This window comes from Cherax quadricarinatus, chromosome 88, assembly GCF_038502225.1.
Source record: "Cherax quadricarinatus isolate ZL_2023a chromosome 88, ASM3850222v1, whole genome shotgun sequence".
NCBI classification, from domain to species: Eukaryota; Metazoa; Arthropoda; class Malacostraca; order Decapoda; family Parastacidae; genus Cherax; species Cherax quadricarinatus.
The window spans coordinates 15,842,128-15,865,146 of NC_091379.1; the positions used below are offsets into that span (position 1 = coordinate 15,842,128).

A 23,019-nucleotide genomic window follows, 5' to 3' on the forward strand; every position below is an offset into this window, starting at 1 on the left:
CCTTTCTGTTATTCCACTAAACCTATTACTGTCCTTGTCAATTAGTGCCACTGGCTTTCCAATATCCACCTCATTTTGCCTATTACTAGTTCTCCTATTACTCATGTTACTAACCTGTGACTTCACAGTTTTCCCGCCAAAACCCATACCACTAACTATTCCTAGTTTAAAGACCTAACAGCTCCCTCCACTGCGTTGGCCAGTGCACCCACCCCACACCTAGATAAGTGAACCCCATCCCTGGCATACATGTCATTTCTGCCATAGAAGATGTCCCAGTTGTCAATGAATGTTACCGCATTTTCCTTACAGTATTTGTCCAGCCAGCAATTGACACCAATTTCTCTGGACAACCATTCATTTCCAACTCCTCTCCTTGGCAAAATGCCACATATGACAGGTTTCCCACTCTTCCTCCTAATTATCTCTATTGCTGACCTATACCTGCTAATCAGTCCTCACTCCTACGTCTGCCAACATCGTTGCCCCCAGCACTGAGACAGATAATAGAATTGCTCCCATTACCTCTCATGATGTCATCCAGACGGCTAACAATATCCTTCATCCCAGCCCCAGGAAAACACACTCTTTGTCTCCTACTCCTATCCTTCAAGCAGAATGCCCTATCCATGTACCTAATCTGGCTATCCCCAACAACAACAATGTTTTTACCTTCCTTGGCGTCGTCCGTCGTGATGCTCCGAGTAGTCGACTCACATTCGCCAGGTAGCATTACACCACTTGTAGAATTCGTCAAGACGTTCTCGATGGTCTTCGTTGGGGTTTCTAGGGATGTCTTACTCACGTCTGCCAATGCTTCTTTGGTGCTCGTTGTGGCATTCCCAGTAGAACACTCACATTCGTCAGGTAGCACCGAGAATGGGTTGGAAGTTTCCACAGTAGTCTTCTGATTTCTCGTTGTTTCTGCCTCTCCAACCGTTTTCTTGATCTTCAGCTTGGTTCCATATTGCCCGGCCACTGACCAAGCTCCCCTCTTAACCTGGGGACTCACAACAGAAGGATTACTACGATTCCTCTTGTTCTCCTCCGTTAATCGCCGTATCTCCATCTTAGCAACTCTGAGCTCTTCTCTCAGCTGCTGGTAAAGTTGCTCAAGAGAGAGCATCCTGGTACAGATTCACAGAGAGCACACAAACAGGTCTTCACAGAGCTAAGTACACGTCACCACTGAAAAGTACACGTCACCACTGGCTAAGTACACGTCACCACTGACTAAGTACACGTCACCACTGACTAAGTACACGTCACCACTGAACTAAGTACACGTCACCACTGACTAAGTACACGTCACCACTGACTAAGTACACGTCACCACTGACTAAGTACACGTCACTCCTCGCTAGTGTCCATAGGTAGGAGTACATACGGTGTTGTCGCTTATGAGATGCACCAGTTGAACTGACCAGAAGAGTGCTTGAACAGCATATGTCGCATCATTGTAGAAACCTTTCTCCCTCGGGAGCCAGAGACGGGTCATCGCAAGATTGAGACCCGTGCCAGGACTACGGTCTTGGCGAACATTATACATACATACATACAACCCCAGGTAGATCCGTGTGTGACTTGAAAAAGCCCACTGTGTGGGTGAAACGTTGTCAATAAAGGATCACATTATACTGCATTTGTGTTTATATTTCCAGAGGTCATACTGCAGATTTATACATCATTAGTAAGGCCTGGATTTGAGAGGGACCTGACCTCTCAGCATCTGAGTTCTTACCTCTCCTAGTGGCCTACGTCTCACCTCTTGGCGCTATAAAAAGCTCCATCCTGTCACTTCATCTCCATATTGTTTCATACTATGGAACAATGCTCTTCTCCAGACTGAGGGACTGACCACCTCAAAACTTTAAGGGTGATGGACTGATTACATCGTCTTCAAGTATCTTCTGCTTCTATCAACTTTTCTGTACTTGACTGAAGAAGCCTACTGTGTAGGCGAAACGTTTCACAATAAAGATACCTAACTGTTGCATATGTGTCTTACCTAACAACCTGTCGGTATTTTATACCATTTTAATGTTCAATCTGTCAGACACTGCAACACAAGGGTATCTTGGTACAGACCTGCAATCAACTTCGACAACTTCCACTAGTGAGAGGGGCTGGATTTGAGAGGGACCTGACTTCTCAACATCTGAGTTCTTACCTCTCCTAGTGGCCTACGTCTCACCTCTTGGCGCTATAAAAAGCTCCATCCTGTCACTTCTTCTCCATATTGTTTCATACTATGGAACAATGCTCTTCTCCAAACTGAGGGACTGACCACCTCAAAACTTTAAGGGTGATGGACTGATTACATCGTCTTCAAGTATCTTCTGCTTCTATCAACTTTTCTGTACTTGACTGAAGAAGCCTACTGTGTAGGCGAAACGTTTCACAATAAAGATACCTAACTGTTGCATATGTGTCTTACCTAACAACCTGTCGGTATTTTATACCATTTTAATGTTCTCTGCTTTCTATTGGTAAGCCATGCCTCAATCCATGCTAGAACTTTACCTCCTATACCATGAGCTGCCACTTTTCTTAAGAGTCTCTTGTGAGGTACTCTGTCGAAGGCTTTACTAAAATCCAAATAAACAATATCATATTCCTTATCACTGTCAACTGCCTCAAATGTTCTATTGAAGAACGTCAGTAAGTTTGTCAGGCAGGAACGACCTCTCGTGAATCCATGCTGAGATTCATTTATCAAGTTATGCTCTTCAAGGTGACTTCTGATAATGTCAGCTATAATTGATTCTAATAACTTGCCCACTATAGATGTCAGGCTTATTGGACGGTAATTTGAAGGAGTGGACTTATCCCCTGATTTGAATATAGGAACCACATTAGCCATCTTCCACATCTCTGGCACAACACTGGTAAGGATGGACGCATTGAATACACTCGTTAATGGCTGATTAAGCTCCATCTTGCATTCCTTAAGTACCCTTGAAAACAACTCAACGGGTCCCGGGGACTTATTTTGTTTCAGTTTGTCTATCTGTTTAATAACCATGTCCCTCGTGACAGTAATATTAGTTAACTTGAATTCATCAGGAACTAAATAATTGTTAATTACTGGAATCTCATTTACATCTTCCTGTGTAAAAACTGACAAAAAATAGTCATTAAATAAGGAACACATTTCCAGTTCATTATCCGTCAGCTGTCCATTCCCAGATTTCAGAGGTCCTACTTTTTCCTTCACCTTCGTCCTATACACTTGAAAGAACCCCTTTGGATTAGTCTTTGATTCATTAGCAACTCTAATTTCATAGTCACGTTTAGCCTTTCTAATCGCTTTTTTTACTTCTCTTTTAAGCTGAACATATTGGTCAGTAAGGTTAACCTCTCCTCTTCTGATGCGCCTATAAATTCCCCTTTTCTCCCCTAATAGATGCTTTAGCCTCCTGTTAACCCATTTGGGATCGTTATTATTAGACCTAATTTCTCTCTGGGGAATGTATATACTCATAAAAGCAGATCCCTTCATATTCATAAGTATGATTATCGTCAATAAAATCATTAGCTAGATAACCCCAATCAAGATTAGACAGATGTTCCCTAAGTCCATTATAATCGGCAGAACGAAAATCAGGGATTTTTACTGTATTATCATTATTCTTGGATTCCCAATTAATGCTAAAGGTGATGGATTTGTGATCACTTGCGCCAAGCTCTTCAGTGATCTCCAGATTATTCACGAGTGTTTCCTTATTTGACAAGACTAGGTCTAGCAAATTATTACCCCTGGTAGGCTCAGTTACACTCTGTTTCAGAAAACAGTCCTGAACTGTTTCCATGAAGTCACTGGACTCTAGATTACCTGTCAAAGAATTCCAGTCAATTTGGCTAAAGTTAAAGTCCCCTACTATGACTATGTTACTGTGTCCAGAAGCCCTAACAAATTCGTCCCAAAGAAGTCTCCCTCTATCGTGATCCAAGCCTGGAGGTCGGTATATTACACCTAGAATTAGTTTTTCTTGACCCTCCACGAACTCTACCCAAACAGACTCTGTTACTGCTCCATCTATTTTTATACCTGTTTTTATGCAACAATTAATATTTTCTCGAACATACAATGCAACTCCTCCCCCCTTCCCATTACATCTATCCACATTGAACAACTTAAATCCCTGAATATTACACTCAGCAGTCACATCCCGACTCTTTAAATCATACCACGTTTCAGTTAATGCAATGATATCAAAGTTCCCAGCACATGCTACCAAACTTAGTTCATTAATTTTATTTCTTGCACTTCGACTGTTAGCATAAAATACCATCATATGTTTTTTCTTCTGCACATTTTTCCTATTCATCTTTGTTTTTACACAATTTCTGAAATTATCATTACCCAGAGTTACTCCATGACAGTTACTATTAAGATTCTTAATATCAGAGCATAAGTCAATATATCCATACTCATTATTAATCATTTCTAAACCCATACCTCTAACTAATCCTAGTTTAAAGTCCTAACAACCCCCTCAACTGAGTTAGCAAGAAAACCCACACCTGCCCTGGATAAGTGAACCCCATCCCTGGCATACATGTCATTTCGGCCATAGAAGTTGTCCCAGTTGTCAATGAATGGTACTGCATTATCCTTACAGTGTTTATCCAGCCAACAATTAATACCAATTGCTCTGGACAACCATTCATTACCAACACCTCTTCTTGGCAAAATGCCACATATAACAGGGCGCCCCCCCTTCTTCCTAATCATGTCTATAGCTGTCCTGAACTTTCTAACTAAATCCTCACTTCTACGCTTGCCTACATCATTGCCTCCAGCACTGAGGCAAATAATAGGATTGATCCCATTACCGTTCATGATGTTGTCAAGCCGGCTAACAATGTCCTCCATCCCAGCCCCAGGAAAGCATACCCTTTGTCTCCTACTCCTGTCCTTCAAGCAGAATGCCCTATCCATGTATCTAACCTGGCTATCCCCAACAACAACAATATTCTTACCTTCCTTGTTGTCGTTCGTCGTGACGATCCCAGTAGTAGACTCACATTCGTCGGGTAGCACCGAGAATGCGTTGGAGGTTTCCACGGGAGTTTCCACAGCAGTCTCTTTCTTCTTCATCGTTTCTGGCTTTCCATTCGTCTTCTTGATCGTCAACTTCGTCGTCCCCTGCTGTCCAGCCACTGACCACGATCCCTTCTTGACCTGAGGACTCGAAACAGGAGGACTACTACGAATCCTCTTGTTTTCCTCGGTCAATCGCCGTATCTCCATCTTCGCTGCCCTCAATTCTTCCTTAAGTTGCTGGTATAGTTGCTCGATGGAGGGCATCTTGGTTCAGTCCACGGGAGCAAACAAGACACTTCTTCACAGAGTTAAGTACAGGTCACCACTGAGTTAAGTACAGGTCACCACAGTTAAGTACAGGTCACCACTGTTAAGTACAGGTCACCACTTATGTTCTTATGTTCTTAAGGAGAGTAGAAGTTCGAGGTAATCAGTCCCTCAACCTGGATTCGATGTGTTCAGTCCATCACTCTTGTAGGAAGTGCAGCACAGGAACGAACGAACGAACGAAAGTTCAGGTAAGATCCCAAATGGGATGAGCGGGGAAGACGGGACAGACGAAGAATAGTGCTGGAGAGGAGTGTTCTTAGTCGTAGAAAATGAGCCAGGGCTTAACCCAGCAGCGAAGGCGATCGTGGGACAGATATTGAGAAGAGAAATTCAGGCTCTTCTGTTAGGACTCCAGTGGGGTGAGCGAGGAGGAAAGGACATGCGACGTTTAGGGCTAGAGAGGAGTGTAGAACTGGGCCATGTCTTAACCCAAAAATGCTAAGGCAAACGTGGGTCAGAGAATGGTACCTGTCAGCGGATCCAAGGTTATTTGTAAGTAGGGTTAGGAGCAGGATCATGCAAGGAGTAGAAAAGGTTGTGTTGGTTTGTGGGTCTGCGAATGTCTTCGTCAAGGAGAGAGGTCCAGTAGTCATGTCGTGTCTCAAGTTTGTCTATCTGTCTGTCACTGAGCCTCTTCCAGTACAGATTCAGCGCAGGGATGTCTAACTGGGCATGGAGAGACTCGCTTGTGGCGAACTCCTCCCATCTGATATCAAGCACCCAGCGCAGCGCCTTGTTCTGGACACGCTGCAGTTTAAGTAAGTTTGTTTTTGCTGCAAGAGAGAGGGCTAGAGGAGAGTAAGTTATCAGAGGACGTATTAGGGATTTGTAGAGGTGTAGTTTGGTGCGTTGAGAGGCATGTTTCAGCTTGTAGAGGCCCGCAAGGGCCTTACTAGCTATTGCATGCCTTGAGTGAATGTGTCCGTGTAAGCGTAGAAGGTAGTCAAGATTAACGCCAAGGACAGTGACAGATTGTGTCATGGGGATGTAAGTGCGGGTGTCAGCTGTTCTGAGCTCGACAGGTAATGGAGGATCACGTTTTCTGTAGTTAAAATATGTAATGCTGGATTTAGCTGCATTGGTTTTGATCCTCCATTTTTGTTCCCAGATGGCTATCCTGTCGACCTCATTTTGTGTTTTGTGTGTGAGTGTATCTATATTGGCATGAGTGATAAGTTGTGTAATGTCGTCTGCATAGGCTAGTGTGATGGAGTTTTGGTATACAGGTGTTGGAATGTCGTTAGTGTATAAAATGTAGAGGGTAGGGGAGAGGACAGATCCCTGGGGTACTCCAGCATTTAGTGTGAAGTAGTCAGAGTAACAGCCTTGGAATTTGATTCTCATGTTACGGCCGTCTAGGAAGTTGCAGAAGAGTTTACGAGTAGTGAGAGGCAGGTTAAAGTTAGTGCAGAGTTTGTACTTGAGCCTTTGGTGCCAGACAGTGCCAAAAGCTTTTCCAACGTCTTTTGCAACCAGGGCTGTCCTGTTTCTTTGTTCTGTGTTTATGTGGATGTAGTTGAGAATGATGTTAATGGCATCTTGTGTGGATCTGTGTGTTCTGAAGCCAAACTGACCATCAGAAAGTAGAGAGTTGTGTTCCAGGTATCTGCGAAGGCGATGGTTGATGAGTTTTTCAAAGAGTTTTCCTAAAGTTTCGAGGAGGCTGATAGGGCGATAGTTTCTAGGGTCAGAGTGGTCTTTATTGGGTTTAGGAAGGAGGATAGCAGTAGCAGCTTTGAAGAGGGAAGGGAAGTATCCAGAGGCAAGGGAGGCATTGAGGAGGTTTGTGTAGGCAGTAATGATAGAGTCAGGAAGGTGTTTTAGGATAATATGGTTTAGGCCAGAGGCGCCAGGAGCCTTGGAAGGAAGGTGTCTGAGGAGAATTTTAATGTCTGTGTTGGTGAAAGGAGTGTCGAGTTCTTGGGAGGAGGTAAGAGAGTCTAGATGAATGTGGCTATCTGGTGTTGTATCTTGTGTGTGTGCAGTGTTCCAGTGTTCTATGTTCTGAATGTGTTGAATAACGTTAGGGTGAGGTCGGTGAGGGTGGAAGATGTTCTCCCAGATGTGTTTGAAGATGTTGGTAGCAGCCTGCGGGTCTGAGATGTGTGTGTTGTTGTGGGTGATGTGTTTGAATTTGTTGGTGGGAGTAGTGCCTCTTATTTTTTTGATAAAGTTCCAGAAGGCTTCAGTGTTTTTAATACGCTGTTTGTCATCTTGTTGTATGAGCTGTGACCAGTGATTGTTGTGGTCTTAGTCTAGACTGTGTAGAATGTTGTTTCTAAGGTAAGTGAGATCTAATCGAACTTGATTAAATCTGTGTGTGTTGTAGAGGAAGCGGTTGTGGTAGCAGATAATTAGTCTTCTTGTTCTTAGTGACGGTTTGAAGGAATAACGAGTGGTGTGAGTTTTCTTTGGTATTGCGTTGTTGGCTGCTTGTGTAATGGTGTCCTGGATGAGATCAAGTTATAGGCAGGTCTTTCTCAAACTCAAACTCTCAGGCAAAAATATTTGTTCAATCAGTTTTCAACGTGTCTTGTATAGGCTGAGGTAGAAAAAACAGGTTATGAAATATATCTTTCTCGGATCTTGCAGTGACCAAAATAGACGTAATGTTTGTGCAGTTATCAGTCTTGTTTGACAAACACCATGGATTACTAAGCCAAGATCTCAGAATTTGGCTATAAAGTACGGAATTGACAGCTGCAGAGTGGAATATTCTAACCTCCATGTTCAGTAATTAAACATAAATGACCTCGGAGTGACTCGAACACCCAGCCTTCTGATCTGGAGTCAGACGCGCTACCATTGCGCCACGAGGCCACGTACGTGTTAGCTACGTGGGTGACTATATATATGCTAAGTGATGTGTGTTGGTCTCGTATGGGCCAACTGGGCGCCACGCGAATGAGCGCACTAATTCACAGATAAGAAGAAAGAAATGGGAAGAGGCGAAGAATAATACCGGAGAGGATTGCCTTTAGTCGTAGAAACAGAGACAGGACTTAACCCAGGAACTGTGTACCAGTTAGCTGGCGCAGGAGTCCAGTTTACTGTCTTAAAAAATTGAACATTTCTTTTGTTAGGTGCGTGAGTTGTACATAGTTACCGAAGTCTTAGATGAACTGTTACACAAAATCTTGAACATGTCGTGGTGTGAAGTTTGATGGAACAATTACAGAGTCGAGGGTGGAGTTCTCCTGTGAATACAGTGTTCTTGTTCGGTGTAGTGAAGAATCATAGGTTTTTCCAGATGAGTCCGGGGATATGGCGGTCGACTTCAATCTTTTCTTCAGTGTTGTGAGTCTTAGTCTTCTGGAGTTGCAGTGGGTATGGAGGTGGTGACAGGCTGGGCGGCTGGTTGATCAGAAGTGGATTGGGCGGCAGTGACTGGAGGATCTGATGGGGTGGTGATGCTTTCCACGTAGATTTTCATTTATTGTGGAGTTGAAGGCTCCAGGAAAAGTAGCATTCTTTATGTGAGCATACATCATGCAGTATATGATCTTGGTAGGAACGTCGTCTGGGAGTTTTGGAATAAAGTTGGCAGCAGAAACTTGGGTAATACTTTAAGTGTCAGACTGAAGCCTAGTGATTGCAACTTAAGTCTGGATTGAAATTTTTTGTTTAATAACGATTACCTTCTTGAAAAGGCACTTGGCTGCAAGAGTGTGATGACCACTCTTGCAGTTGAGACATTTTGGTTGAGAGATAGAGATGCAGTTCCTATGAGTGTGTCCTTCAGTGAAGCACTTGCGGTAGTATTTCTTCCCTTTCAAAGCGCAGTGCTTGGCGAGGTTGGTACATGCATAGCAGGTCCACCACAGCAGGTCCAACAAAGCAGGTCCAACAAAACAGGTCCAACACAGCAGGTCCAACAAAGCGGGTCCAACACAGCAGGTCCAACACAGCAGGTCCAACAAAGCAGGTCCAACACAGCAGGTCCACCACAGCAGGTCCAACAAAGCAGGTCCAACACAGCAGGTCCAACACAGCAGGTCCAACAAAGCAGGTCCAACACAGCAGGTCCAACAAAGCAGGTCCAACACAGCAGGTCCAACATAGCAGGTCCAACATAGCAGGTCCACCACAGCAGGTCCAACATAGCAGGTCCAACACAGCAGGTCCAACAAAGCAGGTCCAACATAGGGTGATGTGGTGGAATCGCTCATGTTCTATGTTCCTGAGTGCTTGAGATGCCATAAAGATTTCAGTGACGGTGACCTTGTTCACAGAGCTGGCAATTGTATCTTTTGTGATAATATAATAATAGTATCTTAATTTCTACAAGTATATGGTATACAGGTCTAGCTGACATCAATGATGGAGTCGACGGTGGCCCATTCATTTTGATCTTCAATGAATTGTTTCAAGTCGCCCGTTGATTGGCTGGCGAAGTTGTGAACAAGCTTATTCACAAACATCGAGTTCTTGGCCCTCAACAGAGGAAAAGGAGCCACTTCGAAGTCATGGTCCCTAAGAGCGTTCACAGCCGAGGTCGTGATGACCACCTGCAAAGTGATCGTCAGGACTGTTGTGTGTTCTGGAGTGGGGGATGATGGCCTTGAAGAAAACAGTCTTAATATCTTACCAGATAAACAATGGAAGGGCCGAGGGGACATCATTATTGGGCTGTGCTTAGGACATCAGCTGGCCTTAATCCGGCCCTGGTGGCATCACATACTTGCCAGGATCATAAACCTGGTTTTTTCTTCTCGTTTTAAACTTGATATAGTGAAGCAACAGCTAAATCGACTGAACTAGCAAATGCTGTTAATTTTGCATTAGATAAATACATTTTATCCCTGGCATACATGTAATTCCTGCCTCAGAAGTGATTCAAATTATTGTATTATTATTATTATTATTATTATTATTATTATTATTATTATTATTATTATTATAAAAAAGAAGCGTCAAATTATTGTAGTTCTTGGCTCTCTTAAATGTGTTTATTTACAGCTCCTGTGCCGTCTGAGATTTTAAAACTATAGGTACTAGAAGCGTTTAGTGTGCCTTCACAATTGGTGTTCGACTTCAGTGTATTCAGCTAAAATTTTTGGGTTGCCTCAAGGTGATCATCAGCTTCTGAACTCTTGATAGGGTTGAGATATAGTTCTTAGACCTCTTGATAGGGTTTATTTATTACTCCTGAACCTCTTGAGGAAGCTAATCTACAGTTTCTCTTCCTCTTGAGGTTGTGGAGGTTCAACTACTGTACGTCTAGTACAGGGTGAAGTAGAAAAAGCAAATGCTGTTGCGAGATTTACGTTTCTCGTATCTTGCAGTGACCAAAATCACTGTTGTGCAATTATTATTTTACTTACTTCAACATCCGTCTTGTTTGGCAAACACACCACTGATTATTAAGCCAAGACCTCAGATTCTGGCTACAAAGTACGACATTAACAGCTACAGAATAGAATACCTTAAGCTTAATGTTAACTGAGTCATTAAACAGATGACCTCGGAGTGACTCGAACACCCAGCCTTCTGATCTGGAGTCAGACGCGCTACCACTGCGCCACGAGGCCATGTATGATATGGCCATGTGGGTGACTATATATATACCAAGTGATGGTGTGTGTTGGTCTTGTGCTGGCCAGCTGGGCGCCACGCGTGGGAATAGTGTTGATTTTATCTTGCCAGCTGTTGTGGTGGTGAGAAAGGTGCAGTTCTGTTAAGGTTGTGATGGAGAAGTTGTAGCAGTGGCGGGGGCAGTTGTGGTAGAAGTGGGGAAGCTGTAGAATAATTGGGAGGTTGTGGTGGTGTCGAAGTTATAGTGGTGGAGGGAGAATTGAGGTAGTGACAGTTTCCCTGGATTAGCAGTTGGGTCTAGTCCTGACACCTTTCCTCTTTTCTCCGATATTTACTATCCCCCACCTATTCTTCATCCTGTCCCCACTTGCCCCTCGACCCTAGTGAGTCCTTACCTGTGAGTCCTCTGTTCTGTTGTTCTGTGAGGTAGTGATTGGGAAACTGAGGTAGAGGTGACAGGTGGAGATGTGATGGTAATGCTGGAGAAGCGGTCAAGTCTCTGTGGTGTCGGGGAAATTTGAAGGATGGTTTGAGAAGTTGTGGTTGTAGTATAGAAGTTGTGGTTGTAGTATAGAAGTTGTGGTTGTAGTATAGAAGTTGTGGCAGCGATAATGTTGAACCAAGAGTTGTGGCGGAGATGCTGAAGTGGTAGTGGGGAAATAGCGAAGGTAGTCAGCGGGTTGAGATGAAAACGAAGGTGGCGAGGATGCTGGGGTGAACTTTATGTAGAAATTAGGGTGGTGGTAATAAGGAAAATGGTGGCGGGAGTGATGGTGATGTTGCAGCAGTGGTTATGTTGAACTGATGGTACGAAGAAAAGGTGGTGTGGTGATGGGAAAACTGAGGTGTCGGTGTTGCAGTCCCTGGACCTTGTTCACTCCTGTTATACGTAAGTATAAATAAGCACGATAAGGCACCTAAACTACTGGGAACGGTTGAAGGTCCTTCTTGATCTGCATTCCCTCGAATGCAAGCGAGAGAGATACTTGATAATATACACTTGGAAGGTCCTGGAGGGATTGGTACCAAACCTACACACGAAAATCACTCTATATGAAAGCAAAAGACTCGGCAGGAGATGCAACATTCCCCCGATGAAAAGCAAGGGTGCCACGAGTACACTGAGAGACAACACAATAAGCGTCCGGGGCCCAAGACTGTTCAACTGCCTCCCAGCACACATAAGGGGGGATTACCAATAGACCCCTGGCTGTCTTCAAGAAGGCACTGGACAGGCACCTAAAGTCAGTACCTGACCAACCGGGCTATGGTTCGTACGTCAGCTTGCGTGCGGCCAGCAGTAACAGCCTGGTTGATCAGACCCTGATCCACCATGAGGCCTGGTCTCAGACCGGGCCGCGGGGGCGTTGACCCCCGAAACCCTCTCCAGGTAAACTCCAGGTACAGGTAACACAGGTATCCAGGTAACACAGTATAAACAGTCCACACACGGCTGAGGAAACGTTAGTCAGGTCAGGCGATGGTCAGGTCTGAGCAACACACAAGTTAGGTCACCCGAAGTCAGATCGATTTGCTCTGATTTATAGCAAAAACAACTTTTCATTTTGCTTATTCGGCAAAGTGGATCCTTGCTAAGTAGGTCAAACTGGACGAATCGGTTTACTAGGCATGATATATATATATATATATATATATATATATATATATATATATATATATATATATATATATATATATATATATATATATATATATATATATATATATATATATATTCGTGTAGCCCTAATTATCCACTTGTAGCGGATAGTCTTCAACCCTAACAAAGTGACACTGTCAGCAGGGGATACATAACCGGAAGGTGTAGTTTTCTCAGCGTATATATTCCAAGAGTTTACTTTAATCCGTATTTTAGGTATGAATGTATTCTTGTCTGGTGGTGAACAGTGGCAATGTAGCATTAATAACCCTAGTATAGTCGATAAGCTTTAAACCCTATTAACCAACTAACCACCGTGATCAGTGTTGTGTGTGCGCCAGGAGTAGGTAAGACTGTAGTATGAACTGAGAGGTGTATATCTCTCAGTATATGTATACTGAGAGATATACTAATCCCTATCTCAGGAAATAAGGTATTATTGACTGGTGGTGGATGGATCACATGCAGGCTTAATAACCCTCCTGTAAATGATAGGTTTGATATCAAATTTACCAACTCAGCAACCAGTGTTGTGTGTGTGTGGTTGACCAGCAGTACGGCCAGAGCAGCTGTGTAAGGTGGAGGTTAAACCAGGCTGCTTCCTGCTTGTACCACGAGTGCCAGAATCTAGTGCAAAAGAGGTAGGGGGTTTTATTCAAATTTCTCTTGAAGTGGGTGTTATTCATAGGACGACCCACTCAAGTTTAAGTTTAATATATTTATTATGCACCCCATACCCATCCTGTGGGCGGTAGTCAAAAGATTACAGAGATACATAATTGGTCCAGGGACTGGACTCCAAAGTTTTGATAGCTGAGCAAGTTACAGAGGTAATGAACTCACAATTTACAAAGGTAATGAACTCACAATTTACAAAGGTAATGAACTCCAGGTAGATCTGGTCACAATCATGACAAGTTACAAAGGTATTTACAGATTACAGAGGTACGTAATGGGTCCAGGGACTGGGACCCCCAAAGTTTTGATAGCTGAACTAGGTACAAAGGTAATGAATCCTGTAAGTATCGTTACTTACGTTTATACATGGCTACAATCATGAACAAATTATAGAGTAATGAGCAATTCACACTTCCACACCCGGTCACAACTGTAATGAGTTATTGGTGCAAATATTGATTGTTGACACACACAACACACAGAGAGACAGACAGACAGAGAGAGAGAGAAGCTTGGACTCGACCCCTGCAGCCCACTCAGGGAAGCTTATGGTCACATGACTGAGGCCGCTCGCTAGCCTTCCCGTTAGTACAGGTAAAAACATATTACAATAATAGGCTCTACGATATATATCGAGGATTTCCATTCCGGGAGTTACATAAAGAAGCGAAAGTACGTTTGACATCTTTTGCAGAGGCACAAGTATTGTTAGCAGCTCTGTTAGAAGCTAGTAGCTGAATACACAAATAACCCGCACATAGCTAGCTTACGACGACGTTTGAGTCCGACTTCTACCATTTACAAAGTCACACTAACAAAAAGGAGAGGAGTGAGTATATATAGGCCAGCTACCTCTACCTCTCTACTTCCTTTACTACTACCTCTCTTGTCCCGTCCCTGTCTGTTGGATTATATATACTGCCCTTTCTCTCTGTTAGTGTAACTTAGTAAATGGTCCAAGTCGGACCGAAACGTCGTCGTAAGCTCCTCTCTCCTATGTCACGGTATTGTGCCTTTTTGTTATTTAAAGTAGCTGAACACGTTTCTCCGAATGCTTACGAACTCCATCCTGGATTCGGACAGGAATTTCATATCCATCATCCATAATGAGAGGAGCAGGTAAGCTTAGCATGGTCTTATACGGATTCCTCTTTAAGAGGAAGAGGTTCTTTATCTAGGGAATAAGATGTTTCAGTCCTCTTCCTCATACCAAACCTAAATATCCCTCACTTTTCCCTTCAGCATCCCTCCAATCTGCTTTCTTTTCTACGTTCGGTCTCTGGGCATCTTCCTTCCGAAATTGTAGATCCTGGGTTGTAGAGAGAGTATCGTTGTCAGTTACATATCGAGGACCTCGGTGCTTGGTTGGTTGTGGTGGTGCTAGAGGTAAAGGAAGAGGAATCTGGATCATTTGGGAATATGCTGATCCTAAATCCGGAGTACCAAGGTTGGCTTTAGGTGCCTTTAAGCCTACGGGTGTATCTTTGGAGGCTGCCAGTGGTAGAAGGAAGCGTGGCATCACCGCACCTTAATACTGTTGGGGGAGGAAGGGACCTTCGCACCTTGGTGCTATGGGTGGGTGTGTGTGGCATCACCGCACCTTGGTGCTGTGGGTGGGTGTGTGTGGCATCACAGCACCTTGGTGCTGTGGGTGGGTGTGTGTGGCATCACCGCACCTTGGTGCTGTGGGTGGGTGTGTGTGGCATCACCGCACCTTGGTGCTGTGGGTGGGTGTGTGTGGCATCACCGCACCTTGGTGCTGTGGGTGGGTGTGTGTGGCATCACCGCACCTTGGTGCTGTGGGTGGGTGTGTGTGGCATCACCGCACCTTGGTGCTGTGGGTGGGGTGTGTGGCATCACCGCACCTTGGTGCTGTGGGTGGGTGTGTGTGGCATCACCGCACCTTGGTGCTGTGGGTGGGTGTGTGTGGCATCACCGCACCTTGGTGCTGTGGGTGGGTGTGTGTGGCATCACCGCACCTTGGTGCTGTGGGTGGGTGTGTGTGGCATCACCGCACCTTGGTGCTGTGGGTGGGTGTGTGTGGCATCACCGCACCTTGGTGCTGTGGGTGGGTGTGTGTGGCATCACCGCACCTTGGTGCTGTGGGTGGGTGTGTGTGTGTGGCATCACCGCACCTTGGTGCTGTGGGTGTGTGTGTGTGGCATCACCGCACCTTGGTGCTGTGGGGGTGTGTGTGTGTGGCATCACCGCACCTTGGTGCTGTGGGTGTGTGTGTGTGGCATCACCGCTCCTTGGTGCTGTGGGTGGGTGGGTGTGTGTGAGTGGCATCACCGCACCTTGGTGCTGTGGGTGGGTGTGTGTGGCATCACCGCTCCTTGGTGCTGTGGGTGGGTGTGTGTGGCATCACCGCTCCTTGGTGCTGTGGGTGGGTGTGTGTGGCATCACCGCTCCTTGGTGCTGTGGGTGGGTGTGTGTGGCATCACCGCTCCTTGGTGCTGTGGGTGGGTGTGTGTGGCATCACCGCTCCTTGGTGCTGTGGGTGGGTGTGTGTGGCATCACCGCTCCTTGGTGCTGTGGGTGGGTGTGTGTGGCATCACCGCTCCTTGGTGCTGTGGGTGGGTGTGTGTGGCATCACCGCTCCTTGGTGCTGTGCGTGGGTGTGGCATCACCGCACCTTGGTGCTGTGGGTGTGGCATCACCGCACCTTGGTGCTGTGGGTGTGGCATCACCGCACCTTGGTGCTGTGGGTGTGGCATCACCGCACATTGGTGCTGTGGGTGTGGCATCACCGCACCTTGGTGCTGTGGGTGTGGCATCACCGCACCTTGGTGCTGTGGGTGTGGCATCACCGCACCTTGGTGCTGTGGGTGTGGCATCACCGCACCTTGGTGCTGTGGGTGTGGCATCACAGCACCTTGGTGCTGTGGGTGTGGCATCACCGCACCTTGGTGCTGTGGGTGTGGCATCACCGCACCTTGGTGCTGTGGGTGTGGCATCACCGCACCTTGGTGCTGTGGGTGTGTGTGTGTGGCATCACCGCACCTTGGTGCTGTGGCTGTGGTGTGTGTGTGTGGCATCACCGCACCTTGGCATCACCGCTGTGGGGTGTGTGTGTGTGGCATCACCGCACCTTGGTGCTGTGGGTGTGTGTGTGTGACATCACCGCACCTTGGTGCTGTGGGTGGGTGTGTGTGGCATCACCGCACCTTGGTGCTGTGGGTGTGTGTGTGTGGCATCACCGCACCTTGGTGCTGTGCGTGTGTGTGTGTGTGGCATCACCGCACCTTGGTGCTGTGGGTGTGTGTGTGTGGCATCACCGCACCTTGGTGCTGTGGGTGTGTGTGTGTGGCATCACCGCACCTTGGTGCTGTGGGGTGTGTGTGTGTGGCATCACCGCACCTTGGTGCTGTGGGTGTGTGTGTGTGGCATCACCGCACCTTGGTGCTGTGGGTGTGTGTGTGTGGCATCACCGCACCTTGGTGCTGTGGGTGTGTGTGTGTGGCATCACCGCACCTTGGTGCTGTGGGTGTGTGTGTGTGGCATCACCGCACCTTGGTGCTGTGGGTGTGTGTGTGTGGCATCACCGCACCTTGGTGCTGTGGGTGTGTGTGTGTGGCATCACCGCACCTTGGTGCTGTGGGTGTGTGTGTGTGGCATCACCGCACCTTGGTGCTGTGGGTGTGTGTGTGTGGCATCACCGCACCTTGGTGCTGTGGGTGTGTGTGTGTGGCATCACCGCTCCTTGGTGCTGTGGGTGGGTGTGTGTGGCATCACCGCACCTTGGTGCTGTGGGTGGGTGTGTGTGGCATCACCGCTCCTTGGTGCTGTGGGTGGGTGTGTGTGGCATCACCGCTCCTTGGTGCTGTGGGTGGGTGTGTGTGGCATCACCGCTCCTTGGTGCTGTGGGTGCGTGGGTGTGGCATCACCGCTCCTTGGTGCTGTGCGTGGGTGTGGCATCACCGCTCCTTGGTGCTGTGCGTGGGTGTGGCATCACCGCACCTTGGTGCTGTGGGTGTGGCATCACCGCACCTTGGTGCTGTGGGTGTGGCATCACCGCACCTTGGTGCTGTGGGTGTGGCATCACCGCACCTTGGTGCTGTGGGTGTGGCATCACCGCACCTTGGTGCTGTGGGTGTGGCATCACCGCACATTGCTGCTGTGGGATGGGGTGTCAACACCATTCGTTGTTGCTGTGGGAGGCAACGCGACTCCTTGTTGATGAGGGAGGGGGTGGCAATGCCACAGCTTGCTGTGGGAGGGGGATGGCAGCGCCACAGCTTGGTGCTGTGGGAGGGGGTGGCAGCGCCACAGCTTGCTGTGGGAGGGGGGTGGCAGCGCCTCAGCTTGGTGCTGTGGGAGGGGGGGTGGCATCGCCACAGTTTGGTGCTGTGGGAGGTGGTGGCAGCGCAACAGCTTGGTGCTGTGGGAGGGGTGGCGCCGGCAGGTACTGTGGAAGGGTGGCAGCGCCACGGCGTACTGTGGGAGGGGTGGCGGCGCCACGCTTGTGGGAGGGTGCGCCACGGCCGGAGTGCTGTGGGAGGGTGGCAGCGCCACGGCCGGTGCTGTGGGAGGGTGGCAGCGCAACGGCTTGGGCGAATGGGAGGGGTGGCAGCGCCACAGTTGGCTGTGGGAGGGAGGGGTGGCGGCCACCAACAGCAGGTGCTGTGGGAGGTTGGCAGCGCCACGGCATATTGGGTGGGAGGGCGCCGACAGTGCTGTGGGAGAGGGGTGGCAGCCACACGACGGTGCTGTGGGAGGGGGTGGCGCCGCCTTGGAGGTGCTGGCCGGAGGGTGGCAGCGCAACGGCGGCGCTGGCAGGAGGGCGGCCGCCGGCAGTGCTGTGGGAGGGGTGGCGGCGCCACGGCCCGGAGGTGTGGGAGGGTGGCGGCCACGGCCGGTACTGGGAGGGTGGCGCGCCACGGCCCAGTGCTGTGGGAGGGGTTGGCACCACCAACCCGGAGTGCTGTGGGAGGGTGGCGGCGCCAGGCCCAGTGCTGTGGGAGGGTGGCGGCCGAAGGAAGCGGCTGGGAAGGGGTGGCGAAGCCGACCTTGGACGGGAGGGGTGGCGGCGGCGGCCACGGCCAAGGGAGAAATTGTAGGGTGGCAGGCGCCGGCGGTGGGAGGGGGTTGGCAGCGCCACGGCGGTGCTGTGGGAGGGAAGGTGGCAGCGCCCACGGACTTGGTGTGGGAGGGTTGCAGGCGCCACGGCGGTGCTGTGGGGAGGGGTGGCAGCGCCACGACCTTGGTGCTGTGGGAGGGGTGGCGCGCCTGGCTTGGTACTGTGGGAGGGGTGGCGCGCCCCGGCCAGGTGCTGTGGGAGGGGGTGGCAGCGCCACTGCTTGGTGTTGGTGGAAGAGAGGGTGGCGGGCGGCCACGGCCAGTTGGATTGTGGGAGGGTGGCAGCGCCGGCCAGTGCTGTGGGAGGGGTGGCAGCGCCACGGCGGTGCTGTGGGAGGAGGCGGCAAGGCGGCCGGCAGTGGGAGGGAGGCGGCGCCAACGGCAGGTGCTGTGGGAGGGGTGGCGGCGCCGGCAGCTTCGGGATGCGCTATGGGAGGGAGGGTGGCGCGCCACGGCAGTGCTGTGGGGAGGGGGCAGGCGCCACGGCCCAGTGTTGTGGAAGGGGTGGCGCCACCGGCCAGTGCTGTGGGAGGGGTGGCGGCGCCACGGCGGTGCTGTGGGAGGGTGGCAGCGCCACGGCGTGCTGGAGGGAGGGTGGCGGCAACGGCTTGGCGCTGTGGGAGGGGGTGGCGGCGCCACGGCAGTGCTGTGGGAGGGGTGGCATCGCCACGGCAGTGCTGTGGGAGGGGCGCCACGTCGGTGCTGGGAGGGGTGGCGGCCACCGGCCAGGTGCTGTGGGAGGGGGTGGCAGCGCCGGCAGTGGTTGTGGGAGGGTGGAGGCGCCCACGGCCCAGTGCTGGAGGGAGGGGGTGGCAGCACCACAGCCTGGCAAGGGAAGGGGTGGCAGCGCCACTGGCGGTGCTGTGGGAGGGTGGCAGCGCCACGGCGGGTGCTATGGGAGAGGGATGGCAGGCCACGGCAGGTGCAGTGGGAGGGGGTGGCGCCACCACGGCAGTGCTGTGGGAGGGTGGCAGCACCCAGCTTGGTGCTGTGGGAGGGAAGTGGCGGCACCGGCTTAGTGCTGTGGGAGGGAGGGTTGGCGCCCGACCTTGGTACTGTGGGGAGGGTGGCAGCGCCAACGGACTTGTGGGAGGAGGGCGGCACGCCTGGGCAGGTGCTGTGGGAGGGTGGGCCCCGCCCTGGCAGTGCTGTGGGAGGGTCAGACGCCACTGGGAGGGGTGCTGTGGGAGGGGGTGCGCCACGGCAGGTGCTGTGGGAGGTGGCAGCACCTCAGGCAGGTGCTGTGGGAGGGTGGCAGCGCTACATGCTTGCTGTGGGGAGGTGCCAGCGCCACGGCAGGTGCTGTGGGAGGGGGTGGCAGCGCCTCGGCAGTGCTGTGGGAGGGGGTGGAGGGCCACAGCTTAGGTGCTGGTGGGACAGGGTGGCGCCACAGCTTGGTGATGTGGGAGGGGTGGCAGCGCCGCTTGCTGGGAGGGTGGGAGGGCTCCACGGCGATGCTGTGGGAGGGGGTGGCAGCGCCCGGCTTGGTGCTGTGGGAGGGGTGGCAGCGCCACGACGGTGTGGGAGGGGGGTGGCAGCGCCACGGCTTGATGCTGTGGGAGGGGTGGCGGCGCCACGGCAGTGCTGGAAGGGATGGCGTCACCACGGTTTGGGTGCTGTGGGAGGGTTGGCGTCGCCACAGCTTGAACCAATGGGAGGGGCGGCGCCACGGCGAAGTGGGAGGGTGGCGGCGCCACGCTTGTGGGAGAGGGTGGCGGCGCCACGGTGTATGCAAGGAGGGTGGCTTGGCGCCACCGGCGGGCTGTGGGAGGGTGGCGGCACCACGGCGGGTGCTGTGGGAGGGGTGGCGGCGCCGACATGAGGGAGGGTGGCAGGCGCCGCGGCGGTGCTGCGGGAGGGTGTGGCGCCACGGCGGGCTGAGGAGGGGTGGCCAGCGGCCACGCGGGTGTGAGGTGGCGCGGCCGCGGCGGTGCTGTGAGGAGGGGTGGCGGCGCCAGGCGGTGCTGTCAAGGAGGGGTGGCGCGCCACGGGACTTAGTGGGAGGGGTGGCAGCGCCACGCTGTGGGAGGGTAACGGCGCGGCTTGCTGTGGGAGGGTGTGGCGCCACGGCGCTGTGGGAGGGGGTGGCAGCGCCACGCGCTGTGGGAGGGGTGGCAGCCGCCGACTTGCTGTGGGAGGGGTGGCAGCGCCGGGACGGCTTGCTCGGGAGGGTGGAAGCCGCCAGCGGTGCTGTGGGAGGGTGGCAGCGCCACGGCCGTGCTTGTGGGTGGGCGCGCCACGGCAGTGCTGTGGGAGGGGGTGCGCCACGGACTTGTGGGAGGGAGGGGTGCAGCGCCCACGGCGTGCTGGTGGGAAGTGGCGCGGCCGGGAGTGCAGGTGGTGGCGCCACCGCCCGGTGCAGTGGGAGGGGTGGCAGCGCCGGCAAGGTGCTGTGGGAGGAGTGGAAGCGCCGGCGGTGTGGGAGGGTGGCAGCCGCCGCTTGCTGTGGGGAGGGGTGGCGGCGCCACGGCGGTGCTGTGGGAGGGGTACGGCCGGGGTGTGGGAGGGGTGGCAGCGCGGCGGTGTGGGAGGGTGGCAGCGCCACGGCGGTGTGGGAGGGTGGCAGCTACCACGGCAGTGCTGCAGGGTGCCAGGCGGCAGGCGCCACGGCGGTGCTGTGGGAGGGGTGTGGCGCCGGCGGTAATGGGAGGGGTGGCGGCGCGCCCGGAGTGGGAGGGAGGGCCCGGCGCCAGGCGCGCGGGGGTGGCAGCGCCACGGCTGTGAGGGAAGGGGTGGCAGCGCCACGCTGTGTGAGGGGTGGCAGCGCCACGGCGGGTGCTGTGGGAGGGGGCGTGGCCAGCGCCACGGCTGTGATGTGGGAGGGGGTGGCAGCGCCCGGCGGTGCTGGGGGGTGGGAGCGCCAGCAGGCAGTGCTGTGGGAGGGGTGGCACGGCCCAGTGCTGTGGGAGGGGGTGGCCGCGCCCAGTGTGGAGGGAGGTGGCAGCGCCACTGGCGAGTGGGAGGGAGAGGCGGCCGAACGGCGCTGTGGGAGGGGTTGGCGCCGCCACGGTTGCTGTGGGAGGGTGGCAGCGCCACGCGGTGTGGGAGGGGTGGCAGCGCCGGCGGTGCTGTGGGAGGGGTGAAGGCGACGGCCGGTGCTGTGGGAAGGGAGTACTTCGCAGGGTGCTGTGGGAGGGGTGGCACCACGGCAGTTACTGTGGGAGGTGGCGCCACGCGGAAGTGCTGTGGGAGGGTTGGCAGCGGCCGGCCCAGTGCTGTAGGGGGTGGCAACGCCAGGCTTAGTGCTGTAGTGGCAGCGCCACGGCCAGTGCTGGTCAGGGAGGGTGGCAGCGCCACGGCAGGGTGCTGTGGGAGGGTGGCGGCGCCACGGCACTGGTGTGGGAGGGTGGAGAGGAAGTACTGTGGGAGGGGTGGCGCCACGGCAGTGCTGTGGGAGGGGTGGCGGCGCCTGGCAGGTGCTGTGGGGAGGGGTGGCGGCGTGCTGTGGGAGGGTTGCGGCGGCACCCGGCGTGCTGTGGGAGGGGTGGCGGCGCACGCGGGTGGCCTGTGTGGGAGGGGTGGCGGCGCCACGCCAGGTGCTGGGAGGGTGGCAGCGCCAGGATGCTGTGGGAGGGGTGGCAGCGCCACGGCAGTGCTGTGGGAGGGGGTGCGGGTGGCTGCGGCAGTGCTGTGGGAGGGGTGGCAGCGCCACGGCTTAGTACTGTGGGAGGGGTGGCGCGCCACGGCCGAGTGCTGTGGGAGGGGTGGCGCGCCAGGCGGTGCTGTGGGAGGGGTGGCACCGCCGCACAGGCTTGGTGCTGTGGGAGGGGGTGGCAGCGCCACGGACCTGGCAGTGCTGTGGGAGGGTGGCAGCGCCACGGCAGGTGCTGTGGGAGGGTGGCAGCGCCACGGCGGAGTGTGGGAGGGTGGCAGCGGCCGGTTGCTGTGGGAGGGTGGCAGCGCCACGGCTTGCTGTGGGAGGGGTGGCAGCGCGGCCACGACTTGCTGTGGGAGGGGGTGGCAGCGCCACGGCGTGCTGTGGGAGGGTGGCAGCGCCACGGCTTGCTGTGGGAGGGGTGGCAGCGCCACGGCAGTGCTGTGGGAGGGGTGGAGCGCCACGGCGGTGCTGTGGGAGGGGTGGCAGCGCCACGGCAGCTTAGGTGCTGTGGGAGGAGGTGGCGCCACGGCAGTGCTGTGGGAGGGGGTGGCAGCGCCACGGCAGTGCTGGGAGGGTGGCGGGCACCGGCAGTGCTGTGGGAGGTGGCAGCGCCACGGCAGTGCTGTGGGAGGTGGAGACTGTGGGAGGTGGCAGCGCCACGGCAGTGCTGTGGGAGGGGTGGCTGCGACGGCAGTGCTGTGGGAGGGGTGGCGGCGCGGCTGCTGGGTGGGGTGGGAGGGCTGCCGGCAGCTGTGGGTGGGAGGGTGGCAGCGCCACGGAGGTGCTGTGGGAGGGGTGGCAGCGCCACGCGGCGTGTGTGGGAGGGGGTGGCAGCGCCGCGGCGTTGCTGTGGGAGGGGTGGGCAGTGCCAGGCGGCGAGCTGCTGGGGTGGGAGGGGGGGGTGGCAGCGCCACAGTGTGTGGGATGGCAGCGCCACGGCAGGTGCTGTGGGAGGGGGTGGCAGCGCCACGGCAGTGCTGTGGGAGGGTGGCTGCGCGGCCAGTGCTGTGGGAGGGTGGCAGCGCCACGGCATGTGTGGGAGGGTGGCAGCGCCACGGCTGGCACTGTGTGGCGCCACGCAGTGTGGGA

General features: G+C 53.1%; 1 protein-coding gene and 2 non-coding genes across 3 annotated transcripts in view; 1 reads left to right on the forward strand and 2 right to left on the reverse strand.

The window, feature by feature from the left end:
- Positions 1-8,128: 8,128 nt before the first annotated feature.
- On the reverse strand, positions 8,129-8,200 carry TRNAW-CCA (transfer RNA tryptophan (anticodon CCA)). Its single transcript has one exon. It is a non-coding gene; the product is annotated as a tRNA-Trp (tRNA).
- Positions 8,201-10,839: 2,639 nt separating this feature from the next.
- Positions 10,840-10,911, reverse strand: TRNAW-CCA (transfer RNA tryptophan (anticodon CCA)). The gene has a single exon. It is a non-coding gene; the product is annotated as a tRNA-Trp (tRNA).
- Positions 10,912-13,015: 2,104 nt separating this feature from the next.
- Positions 13,016-23,019, forward strand: part of LOC128698668 (uncharacterized) — a 50,933-nt gene continuing 40,929 nt past the window's right edge. Inside the window, exon 1 of the mRNA XM_070104005.1 lies at positions 13,016-13,216. The gene's annotated coding sequence lies outside the window, so the exon portion shown is untranslated. The remainder of the gene's footprint in view (positions 13,217-23,019) is intronic.